General features: G+C 37.6%; 1 long non-coding RNA gene across 8 annotated transcripts; it reads right to left on the bottom strand.

Moving 5' to 3' along the window:
- Positions 1 to 16,452: 16,452 nt before the first annotated feature.
- Positions 16,453 to 19,036, bottom strand: LOC147943659 (uncharacterized). Of its 8 annotated transcripts, none has more exons than XR_015556760.1 (13): positions 18,778 to 18,892; positions 18,650 to 18,684; positions 18,395 to 18,458; positions 18,083 to 18,149; positions 17,889 to 17,951; positions 17,724 to 17,777; positions 17,475 to 17,525; positions 17,359 to 17,396; positions 17,219 to 17,270; positions 17,061 to 17,135; positions 16,799 to 16,876; positions 16,626 to 16,697; positions 16,453 to 16,540 (listed from the first exon to the last, which is right to left on the bottom strand). It is a non-coding gene; the product is annotated as an uncharacterized LOC147943659 (long non-coding RNA). The 8 variants fall into 8 exon arrangements; XR_015556765.1 differs by having other exon boundaries at positions 17,889 to 17,910; XR_015556761.1 differs by having other exon boundaries at positions 18,794 to 18,833.
- Positions 19,037 to 21,369: the final 2,333 nt, after the last annotated feature.

Below are 21,369 nucleotides of genomic sequence, written 5' to 3'. Positions count from 1 at the left end.
CCAAAGTGGGATGAGAAAGTAGACAATTTCATTATGATAGGATGGATACAAGAAAACACACGATTTAACGTTAGTGTTCCAGTTTTACCGCTGCAAATAATGGTGGCAGATCGCATTATCTCACAAGCAGATAGCCTCCACACCTGCAAATCAACCTTTAGTCATACTATATAGTAGAAAGGATAAAAGAGTCAAATAGGAAACACGAAAACACACGAATGTGATCTCTCCAGTCATCAAGGGCAAGGGAGTGGCCAGATATTAAAACTCCATCTGCAGGAACCTAAAGATAAATTATTAATTTCGATTAGACACATGGGAGTATATATGGACAAAAACAAAATGAAAAGGAGAGAATAAAGCACCCACTTGATTGCCAATGTTCAGAGGTATGACATCACCCACCACAATGTCATAGATTAAAATTTCCACTCATCTTCAACCTCTTGTCACCTGTGCAGCAATCAACACAAGAGTAGTCATCATCATGAATGGTATAGCAGGGCAATGCTGCTATATCACAGTACAATCTGCAGCATAGCCATGATAAGCCACCCTTCCATAGTATTGAAAAACTGAAACAACTATAAAAATCGCCAAGAGGATTCTAATTTGAGCTCAAGTGAAACAAACAACTATCAAAAACAGAAAAAAAAAAATGGAACCTTGGCCTTTGAGTTTGCTCTGCAAGCAACCTCCTTCCTCGAGTCCACCAGTCAACAGAACAAGCATCTGGGCTCTTCAGTGTTTACTAGGCTCCTTGGGCGACTTCAATGGCCAACATGCACCTACCAGAAAGAGACATGTGAAAACAGATCATACATTGTCGGATCCATAAGAAAAGAAAAACAGATGAAAGATTCTAAGAAACAAACCTTGTTAGTTTTTAATGGAGCAACAATCATATAATGGAGAGGCGAAATCCTCCTTCTTGGCTGGCCAAGAGATAAGCGGCAGCTTTGAATGGCTTCAAGGCATGAATCTCATCAAACATCCATGGAAATATCACCTATATAAAACAAAGATTCCAAAATTGTTAGAAGCAGGGTGAACCAATCATCCAAGCACCAAGCTATGAGCAATTAACAATCTAATTAAAAAATACTCGAAACCTGTACCACTCCAGTGAAGAGTAAATGCTGAACTTTTTTGAGTCCTCTTCACTTGGCTCCTTGTGTATCCTCCATGGCCAACATGCACCTACGAGAAAGGGAAATGATATTACAAAGGGCACAATGTCGGATCCATAAGAAAGGAAAAACAGAGAATAAGTTTGGCTAGGAAAACAAGTAGAGAAGCAAAGTATGAGATTAGAAAGACGTTGAGGGAAAGAAACATAAAAACCTGTAAGATAGAAAACAAAGAATAAAAATAGAACCTTGGCCTTTGAGTTTGGCTCTGCAGCCTCCTACCTCGAGTCCACCAGCCAACAGAACAAACATCTGGGCTCTTCACTTGGCTCCTTGTGTATCCTCCATGGCCAACATGCACCTACGAGAAAGAGACATGTTATTACAAAGGGCACATTGTCGGATCCATAAGAAAACAAAACGAAAAGCAAAGTTGGAAGGCAAACCATGGAGGAGAGAGAGAGAAGCTGAGTTGCTGGTAGAGGAAGCAAGAAGGTGTGATCAAGAACATGTAGCAGTCACCTTAGTTATGGCTTCATGTCGGATCCGTTTTTGTGCCTCTGAATCTACTTGGTCCTCCAAAAAAGTCTGAGTCATTGCCCTTCAGATTGGAACACGAACACGAACACCACACACACCTGTTTCACGCAAAAGAAGAAAAAAAAAAAGAAACAAGACCATTAATTAAGATTTGTATATACCTTTTTAATGAGTTTGAATGATGTTGTTACTTACAGTTAGAAACGCCAGGCGACTGACAAGAAAAAAGCAGAGTCGAATAAACCATCGTCCGTCCGGGTAGGAACACAGGAACACACCACCTGTTTCGTTTCACCCAAAAGAAAGAAAGAAACCCCATTAAAGAGCAAAAACTCCTGTTTCGTTTAACTTTAATAAAGAAAAAGCGGAATATGAAACACAAAAGACCAATTTGGTCACGGGTTCTTCACCTATAACAAGCCATCATAGCATTTGCAAGTATATTCAAATGCGAAATGATCGGCAAAGGAGTTCGCAAGCCTTGTCATACTTTCAACGTAATCCATTACATGAAACGATCCCCCTGTTATACTAGAAATGATAGAGATACTACCTTTCTAAGCTCGGTGAGAACATGGTGGCACAACTTCGTAAAGCTTTTGACACCTACAGAGTAGAAAATATTTGTAAGCCACTGGACATTGATAGAACTTTGAGAGCACAACAGAATAGAAAGAAAAAAAAAAGTATCAGCTGCAAAAGAGGGTCATCAGGTAAATGCTTCAAGGCAAACTCTCTTTGCCGTTGGATCAGTTTTGCGCGGAACACCGTGTCCATATCCTGGAACAACCTGCAGACAAATCATGACGAGGTCAATACAACATTAACTAGCAGAGGCGGGGGGGGGGGGGGGGGGGGGGGGGGGGAACTCTTATGGTGGTGTTAGTTACTAGAAGCTATGAGACTTGTAGACCAAACTTTGAGGTTATTAAAATGACGACTCAGAACAAAATTTTAATTCATTTTCGCATGCTCCATTTGTCTGAAACTTTCATCAGTCATGTACAGGTAGAGGAACTGTGTGTTTTTACCTAGCTATTGTTTAATGTCTTCCAAACATAATAACTGCTCTTTCAATATGTTTTCTCCACATTCCTTCACAGCTGATTTGATCCCAACGAACTTCCTGTTGCAACAAGAAAAATAAGAGTCTAAGAATTTGTTTCTACCAACTTTATCATTGTACCATAAAATTATCACACGCCACCTCCACAATAGACGAAAACAACAACAAATAACTCAAGAAGCTCTGACGTAGATTGAAGACTTGAACATATATTCACGATATAGACATTTCCACCTTCATAATTACTAAAGCAAAATTAAAACAGTAGAAAAACAAAGATATCATGTCATGCCGGCAAATATTTTAAGTCTTAAAAACAACAACAATAAACGCAAAAAGCTTGTTTTAGGAGAAATTAATACAGACCTGTGGATAGTGATGTACAGCCTCATGAGCTCTTTCATCTTTTCATCACCAAATCCAACAAGTGGGAAAAAAGTTTGCACCATGATCCAAAGATGTATCTGAGGGGATGGAATCACCATTCTTGTACATCCTGCAATGATTGAGTGGAAAGTTAAATACAAAAATAGAAGTAAAGAGTACACTATCAGTATCGAAAACTCAGAAGCTACAAGAAACATGAAAAAGATTACAGAAATATATACTCTTCACTAATCTCCGATAACATACGCAGCTACAACAGGAACACGAGCAATCAGGTTGAGACAATCCTCATATGTTGGCTCCTAGAACCTGGACAAAAAGAATTTTGTTATGATACCAGCTACTATGAAACGCTGTCAATAACTAAACCAGAAACTTGAAAAGCACACTTTGATATTGATATAAGGTAAAGAAAATTAGCATTCCGCTAAAAATTGAAAAAAGAAGAAAAGAAGCTTTAACCCATCTCACAACAAGAACAAGCAAAACAAGTATACGAGTAAAGAGAACCACACAATTGTATCATACAAACCTTTGGCCGTCTACACGAACAATGCTGACTAGTGACCACGACGTGTGACAGAGTTGTCCATGATGCATCATCAAGCACAAGAAAATAAACTTGAAGCTGCAATGCAAATGATAAAACGAGCATTGAGATAAAAGAGAAAGAGAAAGTCAGACAAAGAGTTATGTGCAACGAATTTATTACAGATATTGAATACACAAACTAGTTTTAAAAAAGGGACAAAGTACTCTTGAGTCTTACAGTTGCAAGGGTTTTTGACTCTTGTATGAGAGAAGGCTCTCAAGAAGTGGCTTGGTGTGAGTTAAGCATTGCAGCACTGAAGCTATGAAACAAGTATTGCCTGAAGGTGTTAAGCCTTTTGTATGAGAGGAAAAGATATACGAACAAACTCGTTTGTAATAAATCTTTCACCAGCGAAGCGAAGTGAAGAAGCCAAACTTGCAAATTTATACCTCTCGCTGGTCTCCGAAGACCAGTGAACAAATTTCTTCATTTTGCCGGTAGTATAAACCATCTCCAGAAAAGCTTGTTTAGCTCCATCACGTCCAGCTGCAATAATTAAGCATAAGTGTGTTTCCACATATTCCATCAAAAAGGGAAACAAGAAGATTAGCATACGATAACACTAACCAACATCATATCAAATTCACAGAGGTTTTGGGCTTGCAGGAAACTGAAGCTGAAGATGGAGATGCTACGGTTCTCTACATAAACAAGGAACAACAAAGGAAAAATTCAGTGAAGCAATCAATCCTAATACATAAACATATAACTTTAGAATCTACCAACATCACAGTCACCTTCAACATTTAAGGATAAAAAACAAAAAGAGAAAGAAGCAAGACAAACCTTATTCTCCGGACATTCCAACGCCTAACATATGAACACCATTAATGCCAGAAACAAGCAAAACTTACATTAATAGATCAAGTCTGGTATTCAGAGAAGTCAATTTACATAGCTTCAACCATCCCGTGCAATTAATCCTTAGATCAGAGCATGATTCGCTTGCAAATTAAAACACACCTGCAAAACTAAGAAAGAAACGTAAGGTAAAAATAAAAAATAGAAGAAGAAGTAAAAGACGTGTTAAGAGGAAGAACAAACCCTCTAAAGACACAACACAGAGAAGAAGCGTGTCAATCAAAGCCATCATGAATTGATATAAGCATCATCCAAAACCTGAAATAACAAAGTAGGAATCATGTTATTAGGAAGAAAAAAACAACAAAAACAAAGTGAATATTCATAAACAAAATACTAATAGAGATGCGCTTAGAGCAAAGAACCCATGAGAACGCCTGAGGTAGATCAGTCAAAGTTGGTAAAAACATCATCCAAAACCTGAAATAACAAAACGGCAAGTAATATTCAGAAACAAATAATAGAGATACGTTTAGAGCAAAAAGGTTTATGGATGCGAGGTAACCTGAAAGTTAAACTCAGAAAGCATAGGCACTCCCACAATGCTTTCTCTTGGAACCTCCCACACTGTAATCACGGTGCTTGGACTACATGCATCAAAGAGAGAACTGGAAAACATCCAATCAAAAGGACCAAATCATGTTTGAAAAGTCCATGATAGCACAGTCCAAAACTCAGGAAGCAAAAATTCAAAATCTAGTTCATAAAAAACAAAGAAAGAGATAGCAAAGGGAAATAGAACAAGAACCTGAATAAACCACATGTCGAGCCTTGTGCATCAAAGGAGCCAGACTTAGTAGCAGACCTAAGAGACATACAAAAAGAAGCAAATAGCGATATCGATCAAAGCATCATCCACCAGAATATACAACAACAGAAGGACAAAAAAACAATATATAAATTCAAACCGTAGGGGGAGCAAGGATCGGATCATAGACTCTCTTTCCCAAAACACCTGCAAGACGAAGAAACTTACTTACTTTACTTAGGCAAACCAAAAAAACAAAAAAAAAAAAGCAGAGACGCATTAAGAAGAAGAATTGAATTGATAGAGACCAAACCCAAGAAGAGGGGGGAGTGATGATGATCGGATCATAGATTCCCCTCCCAAAACAACCTGCAAGACAAAAAAAAAAAAAAATCAGGGACGCGTAAGGAAGAAGAATAACAGAGCGAGAGCGATCAAATCAATAATAGCATAATCCACCAGGAAACTTATCTACAACAACATACACAAGGACAAGTTATAAATCAAACCGTCTACGGAAGTGTGAAAATTCAGAAGCAGGAGCGAGCGATGATGATTCGCTTCCAAAAAACCACCCTGGAGCGAGAGGTAAAAAATATGAACATCATAAAAAGCAATTGAGAGGGAGAGACCAAACCCTGGACGAATTCACAACTCAATAGATGATAGGATCGGTTTAAAACCAAAATCAGAGACAGCGTTGGGGGTTTAGAAGAATGTCACTCACGGCACCGCACCATCAGCGTCACAAAGAACAACAACAACAGAAAAAAAAAATAGAACAAGAAGGAGAAGATATGAATAGTGATGTGGTTTTTACTCGCAGTAGAGAGAGCGTTACCTAAAAATAAAAAGTGTAACATTTAGTTATTTATAAATAACGTATATATATACTGCCAGTAAATAACATTGCAATGCCACCTAATGGAGCTGGAGTCTTTTGTGATGGTCTTCTTCTATACCTTGACGTTGTAGAGGAAACTGAAGCCGAAGATGGAGATGCTACGTACTGTTGATGCCTTAACAAATTTTAGTGAAGCAATCAAACCTAATACATAAACATATCACTTAAAAATCTACCAACATCACAGTCATCTTCCACATTTAGGAACAAAAAATAAGAGAAAGAAGCAAGGCAAATACCTTATTACCGGACACTCCAACACCTAATATATAAACACCAATGCTGCCAGAAACAATCAAAACATACATTAATAGATCAAGTATTGTACTCAGAGAAGTCAACTTACATAGCTACAACCATCTCGTGCAACTAATCCTTAGATCAGATAATAATTCGCTTGCAAACACACACTTGCAAAAAACGAAGAAAGAAGTAAAATACGTGTTAAGAGGAAGAACAAAACCCCTGAAGACATAGCAGAGAGGAGAAGCGTGTCCATCAAAGCCATCATTGATCGATAAAAGTATCATCCAAAACCTGAAATAAGCTGACGATGCTTCTCTCTTATAGAACTTTGAATATCTGTAACAAAAGACGGGGTCTTAGGCTAAAAGCCAACAAAAAGAAACCAAATCATGTTTGTAAAGTCCCTCATGGCACAGTCCAAAACTCACAAAGCCAACATTCAAAATCCAAAAATCCAGTACTTGATGAAAACAGTTAGATAGGTGACATATATTTTGGAGCTCCAACTTAACAGACCTGAATAAACCACACTGTAATCCGGTTGCCTCTAAGATCTGCATCAAAGAGGGACATAGATGTTTTTCACTTGTATAGAAGGAAAAAGAAACAATCGGTTAAGAGAGGAAGAACACTACCTGAAGATTTAGTGCAGAAGACAATAACGATCTATCAAAACCATCACCCACCGATCAAAGCATCCTCCAAAATCTAATATAACAGAGCAAAGAGAGGTAAAAATCGCATGAAAACATAATAAGAAAGGCTTTTAAGGGATTCAGTTTAGAAACCATACCCTAGAAGAATAACATGAATAGGAGTGACAACTGACAGGGATCAGTCGAAGCCATCACCAATCAACCGATCCTCCTCCACAAATCTAAACCAACAAGAAAAAAACAACAAGTAATTAGTAACATGTAACTAGAAAAAAACCACCAAATAAATGTGAAAAGTGAAAATTCAGAAGCAAATAGAGATGCGTTCAGAGCAAGGAACCCATCACAACGCCTGAAGACGTAATTAGATCATACGCACTCCCACAATGCTTCTCTCAGAACCTCCCACATTGTAATCCCCGTGCCTATAAGATCTGCATCAAAGAAAGATAGAGATGTTTTTCACTTAAAAAGATTAAAAAAAAAATCAGTTGAGAGGAAGAACACTACCTAAAGATATAGTGCAGAGAAGACAAAACCATCCATCAAAACCATCACTCATCGATAAAAGGAAGAGGAAGAGCAAAACCCCTGAACACGTATCACATACAAGAAGCATGTCCATCATTGATTGTTAAAAACGTCACCCAAAACCTGGAAAAAAAAAACAGAACAACAAGTTAGAAACACCAAACCCTAGAAAAGAACAAGCAAGTTAAAATCCAATGATCGATTCAAAGAAAACCAAATAAATATTAAAGGGGAAAACGTTAACAGCCTGAAAAGGCAAAAGTTGCATAACCACCACCTGTGATCCCCCAGGCTTTGGACGAGTGAAGTTGCCAAAGATCCCGTAAAACCAACACCAAAGAACCGGATAATCCTAAAACACAAGATAAAGGAAGTTAGATCCAATCCAGGATTTTCAATCTATTGCTATCAACCAACAACAACGATGGTGGAGTGAGCAATGAGACCAAATTATATGAGAAGATGTAAAAAAGAAAAAAAGCTAACCTATGGTGGTTTAGACAGAGCTTAAGAACCCCCCGAAGTTGCAAAGTTTCACCTATTAGAGGACATGTAACCTCTCCATGTTTACAATCTCCGCTCTAGTGGCAGTCCAAGAGCCCGGTCCCATATCAGCTGAAACGAGAAAGAGAAAACAGCATCACAAAGATGAATGTGGTTTTTTTCAAAGAGAATTGTCAATAGCGCAAAAGTATGTCTGTGGATGTACCTGTGATCAAATGACAGACTCCTTGAGACAGCCAAAGAGCAGTGTAGTATCTACATTTGAAAGAAAGGCCACTATATTAATTATAACCAAGATTTAGTAAAACAAAGGCCTAGGGTTAGTAATTGACAGCTGCAGAAGAGAAGAAAGCATCAGAACAATAGAGAAAGAGAGAAAGTAGAAACTCAAACCTGCACAGCGGTAAGTGGAATGTCACCACATGAAATAGCAGCTACATCATTACTTATGATAGCGGCATTTTTTTGCAAGAGTCCTTATTAACCTAGCAAGAAAAAGGAAGTCGACTATTAGGAGTTATACCAAAGTGGGACGAGAAAGTAGACAATTTCATTATGATAGGATGGATACAAGAAAACACACGATTTAACGTTAGTGTTCCAGTTTTACCGCTGCAAATAATGGTGGCAGATCCCATTTTCTCACAAGCAGATAGCCTCCACACCTGCAAATCAACCTTTAGTCATACTATATAGTAGAAATGATAAAAGAGTCAAATAGGAAATACGAAAACACACGATTGTGCTCTCTCCAGTCATCAAGGGGCAAGAGAGTGGCCAGATATTAAAACTCCATCTGCAGGAACCTAAAGATAAATTATTAATTTCGATTAGACACATGGGAGTATATATGGACAAAAACAAAATGAAAAGGAGAGAATAAAGCACCCACTTGATTGCCAATGTTCAGAGGTATGACATCACCCACCACAATGTCATAGATTGAAATTTCCACTCGTCTTCAACCTCTTGTCACCTGTGCAGCAATCAACACAAGAGTAGTCATCATCATGAATGGTATAGCAGGGCTATGCTGCTAAATCACAGTACAATCTGCAGCATAGCCATGATAAGCCACCCTTCCATAGTATTGAAAAAGTGAAACAACTATAAAAACCGCCAAGAGGATTCTAATTTGAGCTCAAGTGAAACAGACAACTATCAAAAACAGAAAAAAAAATGGAACCTTGGCCTTTGAGTTTGCTCTGCAAGCAACCTCCTTCCTCGAGTCCACCAGTCAACAGAACAAGCATCTGGGCTCTTCAGTGTTTTGCTCCTTGGGCGACTTCAATGGCCAACATGCACCTACCAGAAAGAGACATGTGAAAACAGATCATACATTGTCGGATCCATAAGAAAAGAAAAACAGATGAAAGATTCTAAGAAACAAACCTTGTTAGTTTTTAGTGTAGCAGCAATCATATAATGGAGAGGCGAAATCCTCCTTCTTGGCTGGCCAAGAGATAAGCGGCAGCTTTGAATGGCTTCAAGGCATGAATCTCATCAAACATCCATGGAAATATCACCTATATAAAACAAAGATTCCAAAATTGTTAGAAGCAGGGTGAACCAATCATCCAAGCACCAAGCTATGAGCAATTAACAATATAATTAAAAAATACTCGAAACCTGTACCTCTCCAGTGAAGAGTAAATGCTGAATTTTTTTGAGTGCTCTTCACTTGGCTCCTTGTGTATCCTCCATGGCCAACATGCACCTACGAGAAAGAGAAATGATATTACAAAGGGCACAATGTCGGATCCATAAGAAAGGAAAAACAGAGAATAAGTTTGGCTAGGAAAACAAGTAGAGAAGCAAAGTATGAGATTAGAAAGACGTTGAGGGAAAGAAAAATAAAAACCTGTAAGATAGAAAACAAAGAATAAAAATAGAACCTTGGCGTTTGAGTGTGGCTCTGCAGCCTCCTACCTCGAGTCCACCAGCCAACAGAACAAACAGCTGGGCTCTTCACTTGGCTCCTTGTGTATCCTCCATGGCCAACATGCACCTACGAGAAAGAGACATGTTATTACAAAGGGCACATTGTCGGATCCATAAGAAAACAAAACGAAAAGCAAAGTTGGAAGGCAAACCATGGAGGAGAGAGAGAGAAGCTGAGTTGCTGGTAGAGGAAGCAAGAAGGTGTGATCAAGAACATGTAGCAGTCACCTTAGTTATGGCTTCATGTCGGATCCGTTTTTATGCTCTGAATCTACTTGGTCCTCCAAAAAAGTTTGAGTCATTGCCCTTCAGATTGGAACACGAACACGAACACCACACACACCTGTTTCACGCAAAAGAAGAAAAAAAAAAGAAACAAGACCATTAATTAAGATTTGTATATACCTTTTTAATGAGTTTGAATGATGTTGTTACTTACAGTTAGAAACGCCAGGCGACTGACAAGAAAAAAGCAGAGTCGAATAAACCATCGTCCGTCCGGGTAGGAACACAGGAACACACCACCTGTTTCGTTTCACCCAAAAGAAAGAAAGAAACCCCATTAAAGAGCAAAAACTCCTGTTTCGTTTAACTTTAATAAAGAAAAAGCGGAATATGAAACACAAAAGACCAATTTGGTCACGGGTTCTTCACCTATAACAAGCCATCATAGCATTTGCAAGTATATTCAAATGCGAAATGATCGGCAAAGGAGTTCGCAAGCCTTGTCATACTTTCAACGTAATCCATTACATGAAACGATCCCCCTGTTATACTAGAAATGATAGAGATACTACCTTTCTAAGCTCGGTGAGAACATGGTGGCACAACTTCGTAAAGCTTTTGACACCTACAGAGTAGAAAATATTTGTAAGCCACTGGACATTGATAGAACTTTGAAAGCACAAAAGAATAGAAAGAAGAAAAAAAAAAGTACCAGCTGCAAAAGAGGGTCATCAGGTAAATGCTTCAAGGCAAACTCTCTTTGCCCTTGGATCAGTTTTGCGCGGAACACCGTGTCCATATCCTGGAACAACCTGCAGACAAATCATGACGAGGTCAATACAACATTAACTAGAAGAGGGGGGGGGGGGGGGGGGGGGGGGGAACTCTTATGGCGGTGTTAGTTACTAGAAGCTATGAGACTAGTAAAGAGAACCACACAATTGTATCATACAAACCTTTGGCCGTCTGAACAACAATGCTGACTAGTGACCACGACGTGTGACAGAGTTGTCCATGATGCATCATCAAGCACAAGAAAATAAACTTGAAGCTGCAATGCAAAAGATAAAACGAGCATTGAGATAAAAGAGAAAGAGAGAGTCAGACAAAGAGTTATGTGCAACGAATTTATTACAGATATTGAATACACAAACTAGTTTAAAAAAAGGGAAAAAGTACTCTTGAGTCTTACAGTTGCAAGGGGTTTTGACTCTTGTATGAGAGAAGGATCTCAAGAAGTGGCTTGATGTGAGTTAAGCATTGCAGCACTGAAGCTTTGAAACAAGTATTGCCTGAAGGTGTTAAGCCTTTTGTATGAGAGGAAAAGATATACGAACAAACTCGTTTGTAATAAATCTTTCACCAGCGAAGCGAAGTGAAGAAGCCAAACTTGCAAATTTATACCTCTCGCTGGTCTCCGAAGACCAGTGAACAAATTTCTTCATTTTGCCGGTAGTATAAACCATCTCCAGAAAAGCTTGTTTAGCTCCATCACGTCCAGCTGCAATAATTAAGCATAAGTGTGTTTCCACATATTCCATCAAAAAGGGAAACAAGAAGATTAGCATACGATAACACTAACCAACATCATATCAAATTCACAGAGGTTTTGGGCTTGCAGGAAACTGAAGCTGAAGATGGAGATGCTACGGTTCTCTACATAAACAAGGAACAACAAAGGAAAAATTCAGTGAAGCAATCAATCCTAATACGTAAACATATAACTTTAGAATCTACCAACATCACAGTCACCTTCAACATTTAAGGATAAAAAACAAAAAGAGAAAGAAGCAAGACAAACCTTATCCTCCGGACATTCCAACGCCTAACATATGAACACCATTAATGCCAGAAACAAGCAAAACATACATTAATAGATCAAGTCTGGTATTTAGAGAAGTCAACTTACATAGCTTCAACCAGCCCGTGCAATTAATCCTTAGATCAGAGCATGATTCGCTTGCAAATTAAAACACACCTGCAAAACTAAGAAAGAAACGTAAGGTAAAAATAAAAAATAGATGAACAACACAGAGAAGAAGCGTGTCAATCAAAGCCATCATTGATTGATATAAGCATCATCCAAAACCTGAAATAACAAAGTAGGAATCATGTTATTAGGAAGAAAAAAACAACAAAAACAAAGTGAATATTCATAAACAAAATACTAATAGAGATGCGCTTAGAGCAAAGAACCCATGAGAACGCCTGAGGTAGATCAGTCAAAGTTGGTAAAAGCATCATCCAAAACCTGAAATAACAAACGGCAAGTAATATTCAGAAACAAATAATAGAGATACGTTTAGAGCAAAAAGGTTTATGGATGCGAGGTAACCTGAAAGTTAAACTCAGAAAGCATAGGCACCCCCACAATGCTTTCTCTTGGAACCTCCCACACTGTAATCTCGGTGCTTGGACTATCTGCATCAAAGAGAGACCTGGAAAACATCCAATCAAAAGGACCAAATCATGTTTGAAAAGTCCATGATAGCAATGTCCAAAACTCAGGAAGCAAAAATTCAAAATCTAGTTCATAAAAAACAAAGAAAGAGATAGCAAAGGGAAATAGAACAAGAACCTGAATAAACCACATGTCGAGCCTTGTGCATCAATGGAGCCCAGACTTAGTAGCAGACCTGAGAGACATACAAAAAGAAGCAAATAGCGATATCGATCAAAGCATCATCCACCAGAATATACAACAACAGAAGGACAAAAAAATAAATACAATATATAAATTCAAACCGTAGGAGGGGTGGGGGTGTTGAGTGAAAACTCAGAAGCGGGGGAGCAAGGATCGGTTCATAGACGCTCTCTCTCCCAAAACACCTGCAAGACGAAGAAACTTACTTAGGCGAACCAAAACAAAAAAACAGAGACGCATTAAGAAGAAGAAGAATTCAATTGAAAGATAGAGACCAAACCCAAGAAGAGGGTGAACGATGATGATCGGATCATAGATTCCCCTCCCAAAACAACCTGCAAGACAATCACATACGCGTAAGGAAGAAGAATAACAGAGCGAGAGCGATCAATAATAGCATAATCCACCAGGAATCTTATCTACAACAACATACACAAGGACATGTTAAATAAATCAAACCGTCTAAGGAAGTGTGAAAATTCAGAAGCAGGAGCGAGCGATGATGATTCGCTTCCAAAAAACCACCTGCAAGAGGACGAATAAACTTACTTAATTAGAGATTAAGAAGAAGAATAAACAAACAGAGGGAGCGAGAGGTAAAAATATGAACATAATAGAAAAACAATTGAGAGGAAGAGACCAAACCCTAGACGAATTCACAACTCAGTTGATGATCGGATCGGTTCAATACCAAAATCAGAGACACCGTCGGGGGTTTAGAAGAATGTCACTCACGGCACCGCACCATCAGCGTCACCAAGAACAACAACAACAACAAATATAGAACAAAAAGAAGAAGAGATGAATAGTGATGTGGTTTTTACTCGCAGTAGAGAGAGCGTTACCTAAAAAAAATAAAAAGTGTAACATTAGTTATTTATAAATAACGTATATATACTGCGAGTAAATAACATTGCAATGCCACCTAATGGAGCTGGAGTCTTTTGTGATGGTCTTCTTCTATACCTTAACGTTGTAGAGGAAACTGAAGCCGAAGATGGAGATGCTACGTAGTACGTACTGTTCTTTATCTACATAAACAAGGATCAAAAAGAGGATTTTAATATACAATTAATGCCTTAACAAATTTTAGTGAAGCAATCAATCCTAATACATAAACATATCACTTAAAAATCTACCAACATCACAGTCATTATCCACATTTATGATAAAAATAAAATAAATAAGAGAAAGAAGCAAGGCAAATACCTTGTTACCCGACACTCCAACACCTAAAATATGAACACCAATGCTGCCAGAAACAAACAAAATAGACATTAATAGATCAAGTGTTGTATTCAGTTTAGTCAACTTACATAGCTACAACCATCCCGTGCAACTAATCCTTAGATCAGATCATAATTCGCTTGCAAATTAAAACACACCTGCAAAAAACGAAGAAAGAAGTAAAAGACGTGTTAAGAGGAAGAACAAAACCCCTGAAGACATAGCAGAGAGGAGAAGCGTGTCCATCAAACCCATCACTGATCGATAAAAGTATCATCCAAAACCTGAAATAACCTGATGATGCTTTTCTATTATAGAACTTTGAATATCTGTAACAAAAGACAGGGTCCTAGGCTAAAAGCCTAGATGCCAGTGTCACTAGGAAGATGAACATGACCCTCATGGCACAGTCCAAAACTCACAAAGCCAAAATTCAAAATCCAGTACTTAATGAAAACAATTAGATAGCTGACATGCATATACCAAGGGGAAAGAGAACAATAACCTGAATAAAAAAACATGTCCAGCCTTGTGCACACTGATCACAAACCAAAAACTGGGAATAGAGAACTTGTGGAGAAGACAAGAAAAGAAAAGAAAAGGTGATCGTTCGTTTATCAAATTCTAATAATGTCGTTATTGTTTGGGTCATCATCAACCCTAAGGCTAAGCAACGCAGAAGTTTGTTTACCTCTGTGATTGCTTCGGTAGGAGTAACTTGTTATTTCCTGAGGCTTGCTCTATTGATGTTGTAGCTACTGGTTCTAACACGGCACTTTATCCTGCAATAAAGAATGGTTAAAAGAAGTAGTTGAACTTAAACAATAGTGATGGATGATTTGAAACAAAACCTTGAGGAGTTTTTCTTTTTCTTCTTCTTCTTAGGCGTTTGCTCATGGTCTAATTCATGCATTGGTAGAGCTAGCTAGCAGCTATGTTTGTGACACTCCTTTCCCTGCAATTAGTGAGACAATCAATCAACACACGAAATTTAGAAAAACCATCCTCACTTGCATCATATCTGAATTAATCAAGAAAAAAGAAGATGAAATTAAGTTGCATAACCGGAATTAAGCTCAAACAAACGTCAAAGTAACAACCATTAAAAAGCATAACCTGTGATCCCGACGCTTTGGCCAAAGATGCCGTAAACCCCCACACCAAGAACCGGAGATCCTGAAACACCAGATAAAAAAAAGAAGTTAGACCAAACCAACAAGTCAGAACGATGGTGAAGAGAGGAATGAGACCAAATTATATGCGAAGATGTATAAAAAGAAAACCTCTGGTATAGAGAGGAGCTTAAGTAAGAGCCCGATTGAAGAAGGCTCCTTGGACATTACTTGACTGCAGTGTTTGGCTCAGAACCTGAGAGAGAGAAAGAACAATGGAGAAGAGAAGAGGATTTGGCCATAAAATAGAGGTCTGAGAACAAACCCTGCCGAGTAAGATAGATACTCCGAAGTGACACGTACCTGGACAATTTCATCAAGATCGTCTTTTTCCTCTGCAAAACCTCTCTCGCCTTTGTCCTAATGATGTTGATGAAATTTCGATCGAACTTCTCATAGAACGAATTCAATGCCTGAAGAAAAAAGAAAAAAAGGAACTTGTTATATACTTTGAGAGAGTAAACCAAGACAGGTTTGAACTGAGAATACGTAAGCATACCGTTGAATACTTTGAGTATGAAATCAACCAATCGACAGAGGGAGAATGTTTTCTCTGGGCAAGCTTTTTGTCCAAACCTCAGAAGACCTGCAGAAGAAAAGAAAAAGAAAAACAATGCTAATACGAGTCTGCGGCAGTTCTAAAACCAAACACCATCTGGTTTATCTCAATCGAGATATATGAATATGTACATCTACAATGGAAGATAGGGAAGCAGACATAACTACCTGCATAATACGAAGGGTTGCAGAAGTCACATGATCTGAAAAGTCTCCTCCAGGAGGTGAAACGCCAAAAAAAACATGGCCATATCCTGGAACGACCTGCACGACAAATGTTTATTAAAAATTTCCTAGCAACATTCACAAGCAACGCCAAAAATCAAAACATAATCCCAAGCTTTTATTCACAAATTGGACAATGATTCAAGTTATGGCCTGTCGTGGTTAGCATGCAATACAAATTACAAACAGTCTATTACTCTCAGCTGTCATTTCAGAGCATCTAAGCTTTCGAAAAGGATAAGCAGAGCATACTTTTGTTTACCTTGCCACTGTTTAACGTTTTCCATATATAATATTTTTGCTGTGCCTGACTGATAACAGCTTTCCCACAACCAGAATCACCAGGGATGGAACCAAGAACAGAAGTGAAAAGGGATAACACACTGACAACAGGAAATGAAAGCAATCAACAACACACATCTTTAATTGACTATCACTGTTTAGAAGAAAAGAAAATTGAGTAATTACCTGCCCAGCAAGTAGAGGAGTATCGGCAGCAAGCTTTGATGCAACTGGCCTAGGCGTACGTACAGGCCAGCTCTGACATGTTATCAACCAAACCAATTTAATAAGTGAATCAAAATTAAGACCAAATGAACACTTAAATAGAGAGACATATATAGTCAAACACAACACATTACCAATATTGATAGGGACAGAAACACCCCCGAGGGATGTACACATCACCGGATATTCACGCAATAGTCTTCAAAAGCCTCCTGTGAGATATGAAACAAAATACTCATCATAAGCCAGCCACAGTCTGTCGTTCGTAATGGTAAAACGAATCATAAACGTCAAAACTTTATGTCTGGCAAGAATATAAATCCAAACTTTATAACTTTCATGTCAAAAACATGTTAAATCAATAAATCATAAAGTCAAGAGAACGAACAAACAAACATTGGATCGTGGCAGAATCTCCTTCAAGATAAGCATCCTCAGAAGAAGATCAAAGGCATCCTCCTTCAAGATAAACTGAGACATAAGAGAACAAAGGTTAACTTGTGGTTGTAATGAAGACGGATGGTAATACAAAGATGTCGCACAGAAGAAGAAACCTTAAAAAGATGACAGACCAAAGGTAAGATTTTATCACATCAGTCCTCCTATCTGCATCAAAGAGAAATACATTTTCGTTAAAAAGACATATTGAATACCAAAAAAATAGTTAAAAAAAAGACAAAGTTTAAGAACAAACTGGTGTAGGAAAGAATCTGTGGATCATCAATCTCTCATCTGAAAATGTGAGTACAAAGGACCAACATTAGCCAATATTGAACCGATAGGCAAAAAGGTGTAAAGATGTGAGGTAACCTGAAAGTTAAAACTCAGAAATCAAACACAGTAATCCTGGTTCCTCATGATCTGCAACAAAGAGAGACAGAGATGTGTTTTCACTTCTATAGAAAGAAGAAAAAGAAAAAAAAAATCGGTAAAAGAGGAAGAATACTAGGACCTGAAGATGTAGACAAGAGAAGAGAAAAAAGATCCATCAAATAAAAGCATCACCAATTCGATCAGTGATGGAATGACTACGAGAGTGTCAATAAGAAGAGAGGGTACCTTGAAGGAAAACCTAGAATTCCAACCAGCAAAACCACGAACAAGGATGTCAGGCTGTGGATATGCAATCAAAACACGCAGATAAAGGTAACAACATTATGAAGATAATGAAATCACAAAGAGAAATAGTTTGACATCATAAAATTAAGGCTAAATCAGACATACCTATATCAATGTGGTGATGACACTAGGAGAACAGGAAGAACCAACACCATATTATCAATTCCACTTCAAATCATGTCAATACAACAACAAAATTCCCATTTAATCAAATTGCAAACTGTTTTCAAATTTAATAATACGAAGAAGCACTGATCATTAGCAAAACTTAAAGCAACACAAAGAAACAGATAACTAACCCGAGATAAGTATGGCGTTAACTTTAACAACGGCAGGCTGAGAATAAATAGCAATGGAGAAAGCCACCTTCAAAGCAGAAACACGAAGCAAGTCAGTGAGGATTTATTGAGCTATAATGCAACAACACCAAAAGAAAAACCAATTCGCCAAAATAACATCTGATCAAAGCGCATCAGCAATCTGAAATTGGAAGACCTTGCCACATCGAATGAATTCATTACCTGCCATAATGGAATCAATGCAATCCACAAGTCATTAACAAGAATACAAGTAAGATCAATAGATAGTGAGACCATCATCATAAAACATACCTCTATATCAATGTGGTGTGACGGTAGGAGAACAGGAACAACCAGCACCATTATCAAAATTCCACTTCATATCCCAGTTAATTGCAAATTGTTTTTTTTTTTTTAAATTATAAATAAAAATTCCCAGTTCAGCAAATTGTTTTAAAAAATAAGTAATATGAAGGGAAACACTGAAACAAATCTCAAAGCAACACAAATGAACAGATAATAAAATTCGTCAATCAAATCAGTAGAACCAGTTTATTATGTTGTTACCTTAATTAAGCAAGCACGTTGGCGACGATTGTGTTCTGAATCATCAACGAGAGAGAGAAAGAGTCAAATAAATCAATCAAAGCTAATAATTAAAAGCGAATCAGTAGAGATTAAGAAGAATAAGGTACTGCTCTTTATCAACACCAAAAGCTCAGATCCTCACTCCTCTCTCCTCTCTTCCGTTTTGAAAAAAAAGGGATGGAAGAAGACGATGCTCCAAAAGAAAACGACGACGTCTCAATTAATGGACCCTATGGGTCGCCAACAAACACCAAAAGCCCCAATTCGCAGAATTTCCAAAACGCCATCGTTTCAGGCCTCAACGATCATCTTCGTCGTCATCATTCACGACCCAAGGGAAAAAAAAAAAAAAAAAACAGAGCAGATGTTAGAGTTAGCGCTGAATGATGAAGTGAACACAAACAAACAACAAGGGTTAGGAAGATTCGGTGACCTTGATCTGGATCTAGGGTTTTTCGAGTTGTTGAATGATATCTGTTGTAATCTGTGTATATTAAAAATATATATATATCATCATCAAGGGTTACCTATCGTTATGTCTTCTATAATGAACACAAACAACAACGGAGAGAGAGAGAGAGAGAGAGAGAGAGAGAGAGAGAGAGAGAGAGAAATCAATGAAAGATTTAAATTAAAAGCTTTACCAATTTTGTTCTTTCTTGGGCCTCTCTTCTCTGCGACTGCGACTTTGTTCAGGTTTGCTCTTCCGTCGCCCCATTATAACATCATCGATTGATAAAAGCCTGGAAAATAATTAAACAGAAACAACAAGTTAGGAACCAAACCCTAGAAAAGAATTAAAATCCAATGATCGATTCAAAGAAAAACATCAGAGAGACTAGTTTAGATGAATGTAACCACCAACGAAACAGACCGAGCGAGAAGATAGTGTATTAGAGAGAGAGAGAGAGAGGAACAAAACCCTTGAAGACGTAATCATAGAGAAGAAGCGTGCGCGTCCATATCAAAAGTGAACCGTTAGAGAGATTCATGTAAAGTTTTTCTTTTTTTCTTTTTTTTGTTTGGTAAATTTCTAAAGTGACCGTTAGAGAGAGATTCATGTAAAGTTTTTTTCTTTTTCTTGGTCTCACTAACGGTTCACATACGATCTCTTCTCCAACGGTCAGAAAACACTAACACGATTGAGGACGCGATATCGAGCAAAGGCTTCTTATTTTTTTTTCGAATATACATAATTTCCTTTTTTTCTTCTATTTTGCTTCTTTTTTTTTTTGCCAACTGCTATGCTACTGCTCGATTCATTCATTTTTCCTTCTTTTTTTTTGTTCTTTTCTTTCATTCAACTTAAATGTATTCATTGGTCAGTGAAACTAAACCGGAAATAAATTATACGTTTGCTAGAAAATCAACGCAAACCAAATTAAACCAGTACTACTCATACACTCGAAAATAAAGCTAATATTAAATCTAGCATCTCTTTTCATTCACTTCGATCGTCTAATTTCTCACCAAAATAAAATATTAAAAAGCTCGAATCATCGTTTCATGTTTGTTTCGATCCTCTTTGCATTTTAATTGAGCCATGAAAGCAACATGAATAGGAATATGAAGAAGACGAAGAAGGAGAACGAAGACAAAGGATTGTGAATATATGTGGAGGATTCTAAGTTATCGGCTTTACAAATCCCATCCCACAAATTCTAATCTTTGGATATATGGTTCCTCTTCGACTCCTCTTATTCGATCATCACTCCCGCGTTTCTCTCCTTCCTTTTCATCTCCCATCTCTGCGGCAACTACCAAGTCATTCGACCGACCTGCATGAACCAAATCAATGTCGTCTTAAGTTTTTCTTTGTCAACAATTTATTTATTTGATATTAATATGATCTATTATTTAACTCCGTATAAAAGGTAGAATACACAGATTTGCGTGGTTTTATATATTGTTATGGTTTAAGACTGTAACATTCATAAATTTCCACGTTTCTTTGCTAAACATTTGGTACTTGCACCACAAGTTATCTTCCATTTGTCTAGAGTTTTAGGTTTCATATCAAACCGAGTAAACAGATTACGGTTCTCGGGTCGCGTAAAGAAATAACCGGTACATTGTAACAGCTTGTTACAATGATAGCTAGAATCGATGAACAAAGAGATTTGTGAAATAGATTTCTTAATTATTTCTTAATCGTAACAAATTTTAAACTTATATACCAAAGGTTACGGCTAAACCTGAAATATATTCTAATTAACTTAACCAAAGGATCAAACCAGCTTGTCTAATAGTGTTTCCACATAAAATCTATATATATATATATATATATATATATATATATATTTTGAATTTATTAGGAAACTAAGTGATTATGGAGTTCAATTTTGGTCAACGTACACATTAATGATTTGTAATTTTGACACTGCCTTTGCTCAGTTCTGAAACCTTTTTGTAAATTCTTCAGAGTCTACCCATATGATTCCCTCTGTTTGTTTTTAAAGAAGGATCTCACACAAAAGTTGTAGAGAGACGACACAAACGGATTGGGCCAGCTACTATAGAAGACTCATTCTCTTCTCTTAATGCAGGCAATATAAATCAACAGATTGCAGAAGATCCACAAAGGAAAGAGGAATGAAAACCTGAATAAACAATACATGTCTAGATTCTGCATCAGAAAAGCTCAGACTTAAAGATGGTCAATGCAAAAAACTACTTTAGTAGACACATCCATCATAAAT

The sequence above is a fragment of the Camelina sativa genome, chromosome 5 (genome assembly GCF_030686135.1).
Source record: "Camelina sativa cultivar CO46 ecotype springtype chromosome 5, ASM3068613v1".
Lineage (NCBI taxonomy): Eukaryota > Viridiplantae > Streptophyta > Magnoliopsida > Brassicales > Brassicaceae > Camelina > Camelina sativa.
Note: the sequence above shows the minus strand (reverse complement) of the source record. Positions and strands in the feature narration are given on the sequence as shown.